The following is a 12,534-nucleotide window of genomic DNA, read 5'->3' on the forward strand; positions in this document are numbered from 1 at the left end:
TTAGATTTCACCAGTACCAGCTAGAGCATCTTAAGGAGAGAGGCAAAACATAGCCACTGTTCAAGCAAGCTTCCTGGCAGGTCAATCCTTGGATGGTGTCCGTGGAGGTAAGAATGGATAGAATCAATCTCATTTGTTTAGCAGAATCAAGCAACGGTCGTGCATGCATAGAATAGAAATCAAATGCATGACATCAATTGATGCCACAGAAGCCCAACTGTAGATGGTACATGTAAGGCTTTAACCTTTGTGATGATTTGATCACTGTTATATTTCTGGGTGAGTCAAGCCATGCTGGGAATTAATGCCACAGCACTCTTTCTTTAGCATTTTACTGCTGGGCCATGCCCAGAGTTGTACACTGTATTTTGTGTTCTGGTCCTTGCGGTTATATTGTCTATCTAGCAGCTCGATTCAGAAGAATTAAATGTCACACCACATGTCAAACTTTGCAAGTGCACATACCACAAAACCATAAAGCTGTGAGTTGAATGCATATGCTTAGTGTCACAAATTTCAGGTGAATATATCACTGAAATAATAACCTCCAAATTTAGTTATAATTTAAATCTGCATTATGGGTACATTTTGTGAACGTTCACTGTGCCAACATCACGGGATAAAATGAAATATGCTGATACATGCAACTATATCATGGAATAAATAAGAACTCAGCTAGCTATAAAGGAAACCACTGATATAACAACATTTAAGCACAGTTTACACTGAGAATACTAGTATGAATTCAAATTAATAGCTAATTCAGATTTTAGACGCCATATAAAGGTCGTGCTGGGTTAGCTGATCTAAGCCAGGGGAACAGTTGGAGAGCCACAATTAGTTTCAGAGGAGAGTGAAAAACATGCTGACATTCACGGTTTGGGCTCACAGAGGAATGGCCACTTGGGTGAGGTAACAGAAGGCTGCTAGCCCCTGTAGAACCGTGCATGAGCAAGGGTCAGCACTTTCAGGATAGCAGGAGAGAAAAGGGAAGAAAACTTAAGTAAATGCAGAGTGAAGTTTAATTAACAATGCAACCTGAGCCATGCTGGATTAATTCCAAATGAACTCGACATTAATCTGATTTATGCCATGTTAATAAAAATTTTGAATTCTTCTTTTCCTCTGGAAATTGTACCTATAATGTGATATATGCATTCCTAATTTAAATTTATGGAAAATCTACAAAACACAAATGCAGCAATTGTTGTATAAGACCGGGACAATACACACTTTATCAGAGGCTTTTTTGGCTCTTTTCTTTATTATATGTATTTTTCACTTTTTCTCTCCACAGTATGTCACTGTGCACTCTGCTCCAGTCTAAAGGATGGGACATTCTGGGCTGTGGACCTGGATAACATAACTGACAGCGTTTTTTTGTCACCAGCAAATGAGAGGTCAGATTCAGTTGGAGTAAGACACATGGGGGAGGGGAAACTTAAACCCTCAAAATTGGGGCGGGGGCAGGATTTGGGACGGGTGGGAGGTTAAAGTGTTAAGAATCTAAATCCCAACCCGGACACATCTACTTCCAGTTTTAACGGAGGCGGACAAGGGGTGAGCAGCCAACCTGCTCCCAGGTGGTGGGTTGGCATTTTAAATATGATAATGAGGCTGGAAGCCTCGGATTCAACCTACTTTGCAGGTTTAACTGTGGCCGGCCGGGGTTCCCAGGCCTTGGGAACCCCGGCAGCTGCAGTGAGGTGAGGACAGTGTACTGGGGAGAATTCCTTGTGGGCCGGGAGGAACAGAAGTGTTTCTTCCTGGCCCCCCGAGCTCCCCCACAATTAGCCAGCCCCCATACAAACCCCTCCCTCTCCCCCCCGGAGGATCGAACCCCACCTCCCGAGAGTGAAACCCTCCCAGGACCGGACCTCGCCCCCCCCGGGGTCGTGGATCAGACCCCCCTTCCACCCTGGGGTCGGGGCTCACACCTACCTGGGGCTGCGGCCTCTTCTCCAGCATTCCCCACCCGACTGGAAGCCAGCCTGTCAGTGACGTCACACGCAGGCTGTAAAGTTAAATCTCCACAGCGTGCAGAGAAACCCGAACATCTGGGTTTCCTGTGTGCTACCACCCCCCCCGACCCCCGCTCCCCACACATTAAAATTCCCCCCATGATAGCTATTTCCCGCAACACAGAACATTTCACTGCTAACTGCTGCTCATTCACTGTCTCAGCTAACAAACAATGAAACACCCAATTGTATCAGTTGGATTTGAATGGCAGGAACTAGAATATGATCCTCAAACTTCTGGCCTGCTCAAGGGGATATCTTACCAATTGTGGTATGGATTTATTAAGACAGCTTCATCCTATGTAAATAGGATTATAAGTCAGAATCTAGCAAGAGAGTTTGGAGTTTTCTTCTGTGATGTATACAGGGCTTTAGAAGTGTTATTATAATCTAATTTAGCCAAAAACTGGGAATAGAGCAGAATGGAATGGTAATTATAATGTACCTTTACCTCGTGAAGAACTGAGAGAGGAAGCTAAGGAAATGCGGCGAATTACAGTTGGCTCCTTAGACTGTGATTCTGGGAATACAGAAAATCAATGCATGCTAGGATTAGAAAAGAGACTGGTTAGTATACTAGGAAGAGCAGCAGGAAAATAATGGTCAAGCCTTGGTCAGGTACAGTATATAAAACCAGAATGCTCTGCTTCTACTGCTTTCTACAGTTGACCTACAAAATGCATGTTTTTCTTCAAAATACTTAAATTTTCTCCAGTTTTATACCATTATTTTTTAAACCCATAATTTATGACTTTTTTCCTACCACTTGAGGTCTACTTCCTGCAGATACAAACAGGTGTTGTATTCTTCAATATTTTGCATTAACTGAGGAGAATTCGGTTGAACTGTATTTACACAGCAAAGTAATGAATAATATTGTAATTTCTGTTTGCTAGCATTAGACTCTCCACATCACCTACACTGAATGGTCAGAAATGTTTTTCATCAAATAAAGAAAACAATAGATTGAACTATTAAAAATATGAGGGCATGCATTATGTAGAAAATACACAAGAGAGAGCAATAGAATAAACTGGGTTTTCCACTGTTCTCCATTGTACATTCTGCTTATATGGTATGGGTGAAGATAATGAGATCATTATGCTCATAAGTATGTTTTTATGCATATCTAGTTCCTTTCTATTTAGTTTTAATAAAAAGTAATTTAAATATCATGCAAGCTGTTTCTCACTTCTCTCCAGAGACAACTGAAAGCAATATTAAAACTCAATATTAAAAAAACTAAAATATCTATCTTAAATTTTTACTGTGCAAAAATAAAAATAATTTTTATTCGCTACAGTAGACAATATAACACCTGAATACAGTAGAGCTGTAGTTGCACAGACTTCAAGAGGAACGAATAGCTTTTCTTTTCATATGGGTAGCTGATACTGAATTTGAAAAGATAATTAAAGTGGAAGTGAGGTGACACAGCACTTTGGTGACTCAACTCATTTTACCAAATCAAACAGATTTTGTGTCTGATTCATCACACAGTAAATTCCCAGTCTCGATCATATGATCATCATAAAGCATGCTTCCCCACAGGAAAGAAAGGAAAACTGAAGAATGGGTCATCTTGGACCACTCTCATGGACATCTCTTGCAGTTAGTTAGTATGTAGCACTGGCACAAGGCAGATGAAATGCCTGTTTCTCAGCTGGTGAGGAGGTGTGAAATGGGAGAACAAAGGTGGTGAAGGGGAAAAAAGAAAAATATATAAAAAGTTTCCATTTTCTTGTATCTACATGAATCCAATAACTGCATTTGTGGTACCACTGTGATACATTTGTAAAACAATTTGGAATTGGGGCCAACAACATAATTCCTGGCCTGGGTTGTTTTCAGAAAATTAATTAGGCATAAATGAGTGTGAGGATTTTGCAGGGGGCGGAGTGGGGGCGCAGTGTGGGGGCGTAAAGTGGGGTTAGCAGCTCAAGATGTTATCGTATGATACAATAACTTTGATATCACAAAATAACATCTTTTAAGGTTAACCAAGTTCAATGACAATTTACCATTTGTTTTTCTCTCTTTATTAGCTTTAAACTACAAAATTAGAAATAATGATTTCAGAACTCTTTACAAATACAACAGCAATCAATTTCTATGGAAAAGGTCATACCTACAAAAAACGCTTGAATTATTAATATGCTTCTGTGACTTTTATGTTTGTTCAGAGATTGACTAAGCTGAACATTTCATTCCCAACACTCTAGTCAAAAAGATTCTGTAAGTGTGCAAGAATGACACTTTGTATACCAGATCTCTGGGAGGAAGTTTCTTTCTATTAATTGATTTCCTTTAGAGGTTCTGATGTCAGTCCTTTGTACAATTTCAATATCAATTAAAAGGGACAAAAAGATCCAATAGCAGACTTAGACACATACTGATTTGTAGACTTATTCATTTGCCTTGCCTGCATCTTTTGACTTGTTTTAAATATACTTATCTTATATAAATCTACTTAGCAGTGTAACTACATAAACATAACATTCATTAACCATTAGTCTCAGTTCATTGTTAATTGTTGTCATATGGTAGCACTCACTTAAACAGCAACAACAACAACTTGTATTTATATAGCACCTTTAACATAGTAAAACGTCAGAAGGCGCTCCACAGGAGTGTTATAAAACAAAGTTTGACACTGAGCCACATAAGGAGAAATTAGGGCAGATGATCAAAGGCTTGGCCAAAGAGGTAGGTTTTAATGAGCGTCTTAAAGGAGGAAAGAGCGGTAGAGAGGCGGAGAGGTTTATGGAGGGAATTCCAGAGCTTAGAGGCTTGGCAGCTGAAGGCACGGCCACCAATGGTGGAGCGACTGAAATCGGGGATGCTCAAGGGGGCAGAATTAGAGGAACGCAGATACCTCGGAGGGTTCTGGCGTTGTAGGAGATTACAGAGATAGGGAGGGGTGAGGCAATGGAGGGATTTGATAACAAGGATGATCATTTTTAAATCAAGCCGCTGCTTAACTGGGAGCCAATGTAGGTCAGCGAGCACAGGGATGATGGGTGAATGGGACTTGATGCGAGTTAGGACAACGGCAGCAGAGTTTTGGATGAACTCAAGTTTATGGAAGATTGAATGTGGGAGGCCGGCCAGGAGTGCGTTGGAATAGTCAAGTCTAGAGGTAACAAAGGCATGGATGAGGGTTTCAGCAGCAGATGAGCTGAGGCAGGGACGGAGTAGGGTGATGTTTCGGAGGTGGAAATAGGCGGTCTTAGTGATGGTGTGGATATGTGGTCAGAAGCTATCTCAGGGTCAAATATAACACCATGGTTTGCCAGCAGTCTGGTTCAGCCTCAGACAGTTGCCAAGGAGAGGGATGGAGTCAATGGCTAGCGAACAGAGTTTCTGGCGGGGTCCAAAGACAATGGCTTTGGTTTTCCTAATATTTAGTTGGAGGAAATTTCTGCTCATCCAGTACTGGGCATCAGACAAGCAGTCTGACAATTTAGATACAGTTGAGGGGTTGAAAGATGTGGTTGTGAGGTAGAGCTGGGTGTCGTCGGCATACTTGTGGAAACTGACGCTGTATTTTCGGATGATGTTGCCGAGGGGCGGCATGTAGATGAGAAATAGGAGGATAGATCCTGCAGCAAGTCAATTAGCAAATGGTTAGGGGAAAATGTATTTTCAAAAAGCATAAAATTATGCTATATATTTAGACAGTACAATAGAACAACATAGAAGATGATTAAAAATATTTAGGCAGACACAACAAAAACAGATGTACGGAACAAATCTCCATAGCACTGACATTACCATAAGATCGATATTTAAGAACATATAAAAAAACATTGAATAAGAAAAGGTCATCTGACCCTTCACAGGTCATGTAGAATCTGGTTTACCAAGGACTCTACCTAATTTATTTAATCTCATGAGGCAAAATTCTACATTGGTGTCCCCAAAGGTAAATCAAGTGAAGTTCCAGAATATATCTAACCTTACAGCGTGCAATATACATGCTCAATTGATTTCCCTCCTTTGCATGACTTTTCCATGGTCCCAGGAACAAAAACAATAATGTGCATTTATATAGCACCATTACTGTAACAAAGTATGCCAGCATACGATAGGAAGGGGGAGATCAGGAAGGGTGACCGAGTGCTTGGTCAAAACAATGACTTTTAAAAACCCTTTTGAAGGCAGAGCATGAGATGGGGAGAGAGATGGAGATGTGACTATATTTAGGGAGGAGGTTCCAGGGAGTAGATGTCAGGCTCTATCATCTATGGTGGGGCGGAGGGAGCTGGCGATGTGCAAGAGGCTAGAGTCCGAGGAATGTTGTGTTTGGGAGGGACTATAGAGTTGGAGGAGTTTGCAGAGAGAGGGTGGACTGAGGTCTTGGCAGGATTTATAGATGGGGATGATGATTTTAAATTTATGTTTGAGAATAGTGAACCAGTTCAGATCAGTGAGCACGGAGGTGGGAGGTTGATGGCTGAGTGGGACAGTGCAGGACAGGATACAAGTGGCAGAATCTTGGACAAGTTGCTGTTTATGGAGGGTGAAGGATGAGAGGCTAGAAAGGAGAGTGTTAGAATATTCATGTCTAGAGGTGTCAAAGGCATATTTAAGGATTTCAGCAGTGAAGGGTTCTCAATTTGTTATCGCCTCCCAGCCCCATGTCCACCTCTCCCATAATTCCGCTCTAGAATTCCTGCAGTCTGGCATCTGCCTTTCTCATGGCATTGAACCAGCCCTAGCTAAAGTCACTAAAAATATGCTATGTGACTGTGACACGGTGCATTATTGCTCCTCGTCCTCAACTTTTCCAAATTATTTGACATGGCTGACCATACCATCCTCCTTTTAATATCTCTCCTCTGCTGTCCAGCTCTATGGGATGCCCTTGCATGGCTCCATTCCTACCTATTTGAACACAGCCAATACATTTCGAGCAATGGCTTATCTTCCTTTGGTGCAACATCACCGTTGAGCCCCCCTTGAGGATCTATGATTGGCCTCTTCCTCTTCCTTATCTACATACTGCCATTTAGCAACATCATCGGCAAGCAAGGGATCACCCCCCACATATATACTAATGATATACAGCTCAACCTCTTCACTACTTCTGTCAATCTCTTGACTGCCTCCATTCTATCAGACCCTTGTCCGACATCAAGCCTTGGATGAGTCATAACCTCCTCCAGCTCAAAACTGGAAAGCCAAAGCCATCGTCTTCAGCTCCTGCCACAAACTCTGCTCCCTTACCACTGACTCTACCCCATTTCCCAGGCACTCAAACTTAACCAGACCATTTGCAATCATGTCCTGCTCAGCCCTGAGCTGAGTTTTAACTCCCATATCCTTTCCATTGCAAGGCCGCTTATTTTCAACTCCCACATCACCTACATCTGCCCATACCTCAGCAAAACTATCAAATAAAGATTTTTTTTTAAAACTACAAATGATGCAAATCCATAATCAGAAAGCACAGAACGTCTAATAAAGAGCTTTTACCTGAGATATTAACCTATCTTTTCTCTTTTCAGATGTGAAGGATTTGCTGCGTATTTCTAGCATTATCTGTTTTTATTTCAGGAACCATTATTTTTAGCTTGCTCTCTTCTCTCTGTAATTGCCCATGTAATCTTCAATCTAATTTCTTAACCACGTATTTACAGTTACAGGTGATAGCTGTGGTGGTGGAAGGGACTTTTCCAATGAGAGATGCTTTGGTGCAAGCACTTAAGCTGCAACCTCCAAATCCCTGCCAACATTATTTTAAGGCCATCTAGAATTCTCTTGCATAAACATTTTGCCTCTCTACCTCCTTGTCTTCAAATGTCTCCGAGAAAACCCTCTCTTTGACTGTGCCTTTGGTCTACTCTAAATTTCTTTCTTTTCCTGCTTGGTGTCCATTTTTCTGCCTTTAAAATGTGATGAGCTATTTCTTTTACATGTGGAGCAAGTTATTGAAATTTTCCACTTCTGACACCAGCCATTTATATGGCCTCTCTGGGTGAGATTGCTCACTTGTATCCAATAATGGGCAGTTTTGTGTTGTCAACAATGCAAAGGACTGGGTTCAGACCGTCCAAAGTAATTTCATATAGGGCCCTTATAGACCTGTCGAGCCCGTGCTGGCTCTCTGCAAGAGCACTTCAGCTAGTCCCACTCCCCCGCCCTTTTCCCGTAGCCTTGCAAAAATTTTTCCTTCAGGTACTTATCCAACTCCCTTTTAATGCCTGCTTCAGGCCCCTGTTGCAACTTTGATTTGCAGTAACACTGGCTGCCTCAGGGAAAACCAACCTTAAGTATCGCATGAAGCCAATGGAGTGTAATATTGGGCGGGGTGTAAAACCAGCGTTACACCCAATCCAGTGGGATTCCCGCCCGCGAGTTAGATTAACATTGCCCCCGTGGAGTTAGATATTGGAGGATCATTATCACCTAAGGAACCATACCATACCACAGCATGAGCTATCAACTTTATACAATAGAGAAGGGGAACAAAAGGCACCTCATTGGTATGTACAAAGGCTAAAAATGTGGCACTCCACTGGCAAATGAGATGCACTTTTGTTGACATCATTCCTTTACAAGATTGTTCTTGGAACATGTACTCTGTAACTTAATAACATTTTTTAAACAAAGGCATTGGAATAAGTGGGTAAATACTTTACAACAACAAAAGCAACTTGCATTTACATGGTGCCTTTAATGTAACAAATTGTCCCAGTATTTGGCCCAGTTATCCTTTCCTGTAAGCTATGACAATATAGTACTGACTAATCAAGAAGGCACTGATAGAATATTTATAACAAAGTTTTTGTATTACAAAGTATAGTTCTTAGTTTATTATGACAATTATTGATATAAAATTGTTTCACAACTGCCACTAAACTGTAGCTTCCCGGGTTGCAAAGGTGAGGAGAAAATCTATGGTGGAAGTATATTAAAAATATGAGACACAAAACAGCAGTGGGGTAAATAAAATTCTGAACTGAAGATTCTTGAAGAAGGAACATTGGAATGTACAGGACCAGAAAAGGCCATTGCAGTCCATCTGGCCAGTCCCTGTGTCTCTGAAAAATCATAACTTATGATACCAGTTATTAAAAGTTTCTCCAGGTACTTATCCCACTCTCTTTTGTATTTGCTGATATCATCAGCCTCCACTGCTTTCCTTGTTTGTCCATTCCAAATCCTCACCATCCTACTCATTACTCTTGAGAACACCCAGGGCTGCTTGTTACCTTAGTTGTGACATAATGAAATTGGGACTTGGCAGGTCCAATTTCCATTACATTTGTTTAACTTTTTCCTGCTATTTCTTTTCAGGAATTGCTCATAGCAATTCATCCATTCACATAAAAGAAAGAAAGACTTGCATTTATATAGCGCCTTTCACGATCACCGGATGTCCCAAAGCGCTTTACAGCCAATGAAGTATTTTTGAAGTGTAGTCATTGTTGTAATGTAGGAAACGCAGCAGCCAATTTGCGCACAGCAAGCTCCCACAAACAGCAATGTGATAATGACCAGATAATCTGTTTTTGTTATGTTGATTGAGGGATAAATATTGGCCAGGACACCAGGGAAAACTCCCCTGCTCTTCTTCAAAATAGAGCTGTGGGATCTTTAAATCCAACTGAGGGAGCAGACAGGGCCTTGGTTTAACGGCTCATCCAAAAGACCTCCAACAGTGCAGCACTCCCTCAGTACAGCACGGTAATGTCAGCCTAGATTATTGTCACTGGAGGGGGACTTGAACCCACAACCTTCTGACTCAGAGGCAAGAGTGCTACCAACTGAGCCACAGATGACATAGTTGACACATGGGTGAATGGGATAGTTAATATGAGCACACATATTGATTTGCCAATTGGTTCAAGGAAAGTATGATGAGTAGTATTTTGCCCATCCTAAAAAAGCTTTCAGAGATGCACAAAAAATGTGACTTTCCATAGTTGGTCACTTTTGTGATTTTTGGAGAAAAAAGGTCTGCCGTTTATTTGAATTTTAAAATACGTACCTCTAGGGGTGAAGTACAAATGAATATATTACAGTGACAGACTAGTGCTTGCAAGTTATTTTGGCTTTACTTGTTTTAATAATGCAACAGGAACTGTTTGGGCTCTGAGCTTTCAGGCAGAATAATGGCCTAATTTTCATACATGAGTCAAGCTAGCACTAACTGCACTGCTTTTGTAGATAAGAGTTACAATGGAACGCAGGTTGGCTGAGAACCTGGATAAATTTTAAAAATTTAGTCAAATAACAAAGTTCCTTATGTGGCATCAAAAGAATCATAAGGCTGGAGAAGAACTTGGAGTGGGGGGGGGGGGGGGAGGACCCAGTTGTCGTGCTCCACGTAGGTACCAATGACATAGGTAGGACTAAGAAAGAAGTTCTGCTGAGAGAGTTTGAGCAGCTAGGGACTAAATTAAAAAGCAGAACCACAAAGGTCAGAATCTCTGGATTATTACAGGAGCCACGAGCAAATTGGCATAGGGTCAATAGGATCAGGGAGATGAATGCGTGGCTCAAAGATTGGCGTGGGAGAAGTGGGTTTCGATTCGTGGGGCACTGGCACCAGTACTGGGGAAAGAGAGAGCTGTTCCGTTGGGATGGACTACACCGGAACCATGCTGGGACCAGAGTTCTAGCGATTCGAATAACTAGGGAGGTAGATAGGGCTTTAAACTAAATAAGATGGGGGGGAGGGTCCCGGTGGAGAGAAATCTAGAATGCTAAAAAGAAAAGACAAGGAAGCAGTGCAGGAAAGTGATTGGGGTAAGAATAATGAGATTGTGTCAGGAAGGGACAGAGCGTACAAACAAAAGAGTGCACTAACAAATAGGGTCCGGGTAAAAAAAAATGGTAAGACAAATAGGGCCATAGTACAAAAAATGTTAAGATGTCTAAAAATGTTAAAAAGACAAATCTAAAGGCACTGTATATGAATGCACGAAGCATTTGTAATAAGGTAGATGAATTAACAGCGCAAATAGATGAAAACGGATACGATATAATTGTGATTACAGAGACATGGTTGTAGGGTGACCAAGGCTGGGAGCTGAATATCCAAGGATATTCGATATTTAGGAAGGACAGGCAAAAAGGAAAAGGAGGTGGGGTGGCATTGTTAGTAAAGGATGAGATCAGAGCAATAGTGAGAAAGGATATTGGCACAAAAAATCATGATGTTGAATCAGTCTGGGTGGAGCTAAGAAGCACCAAGGGGCAGAAAACATTGGTGGGAGTTGTCTATAGGCCTCCAAACAGTAGTGGTAATGTAGGGGATGGCATCAAACAGGAAATTAGAGATGCATGTAACAAGTAATCATGGGTGACTTTAATCTACATATAGACTGGCCATACCAAATTAGCAATAATACTGTGGAGGATGAATTCCTGGAGTGTGTACGAGATGGTTTTTCATTGAGGAGCCAACTAGGAAACAGGCTATCCTAGATTGGGTATTGTGCAATGAGAAGGGGTTAATTAGTAATCTTGTTGTGTGGGGTCCTTTAGGGAAGAATGAACATAACATGATAGAATTCTTCATTAAAATGGAAAGTGAAGAAGTCCAATCCGAAACTAGGGTCCTAAATCTAAACAAAGGAAACTACGAAGGTATGAGGAGGGAGTTGGCTATGATAGATTGGGGAGCTTCATTAAAAGGCATGACGGCGGATAGGCAATGGCTAACATTTAAGGAACGAATGCATGAATTGCAACAGTTATACATTCCTTTCTGGCGTAAAAACACAAAAGGAAAAGCAGCCCAACCACGGCTAACAAAAGAAATTAAGGATAGTATTAGATCCAAAGAGGAGTCATATAAAGTTGCCAGTAAAAGTAGCAAGCCTGAGGATTGGGAGCAGTTTAAAGTTCAGCAAAAAAGGACCAAGAGATTGATTAAGAGGGGAAAAATAGAGTATGAGGGTAAACTTGCAAGGAACATAAAAGCAGACTGTAAAAGCTTCTACAAGTATGTAAAAAGAAAAAGATTAGTGAAGACAAATGTAGGTCCCTTACAGTCAGAAACAGGGGAATTTATAATGGGGAACAAGGAAATGGCAGAGCAATTAAACAAATACTTTGGTTCTGTCTTCACAGAAGAGAACACAAATAACTTCCCAGAAATGCTAAGGAACCAAGGCCTAGAAATTCAGTATAGCCACGTTTGGGGTGCTACAGCCGGGCGTTCGCTAAATTTAGCGCCCGGCGCAACTTAGTGCCACCTTCACCGATATTCAGTTGCATCGCCCCAAGAGGTTGCTGTTGCGCTAAAGCAGGCAATGCACGACTATCATAGGGCGCTAAGCCGGTGTGCCGAGGCGCTAACACCGAGGGCGGGCGCAGCGCAGGTGCGGCGAGTTGCTGATTGAAGGCACACGCTTCAATCAGCAACTCAGTAAAAATTCTGAGGAGGAGGAATTCCTGGAATGTTTTCGGGACGGTTATCTGGACCAATATGTCGAGGAGCCGACTCGAGATCAGGCCATTTTAGACTGGGTATTGTGCAATGAGAAGGGACTTATCA

This window comes from Somniosus microcephalus, chromosome 6 (assembly GCF_052327205.1).
Source record: "Somniosus microcephalus isolate GS21.2 chromosome 6, FLI_Smic_1.0, whole genome shotgun sequence".
Taxonomy (NCBI): Eukaryota; Metazoa; Chordata; class Chondrichthyes; order Squaliformes; family Somniosidae; genus Somniosus; species Somniosus microcephalus.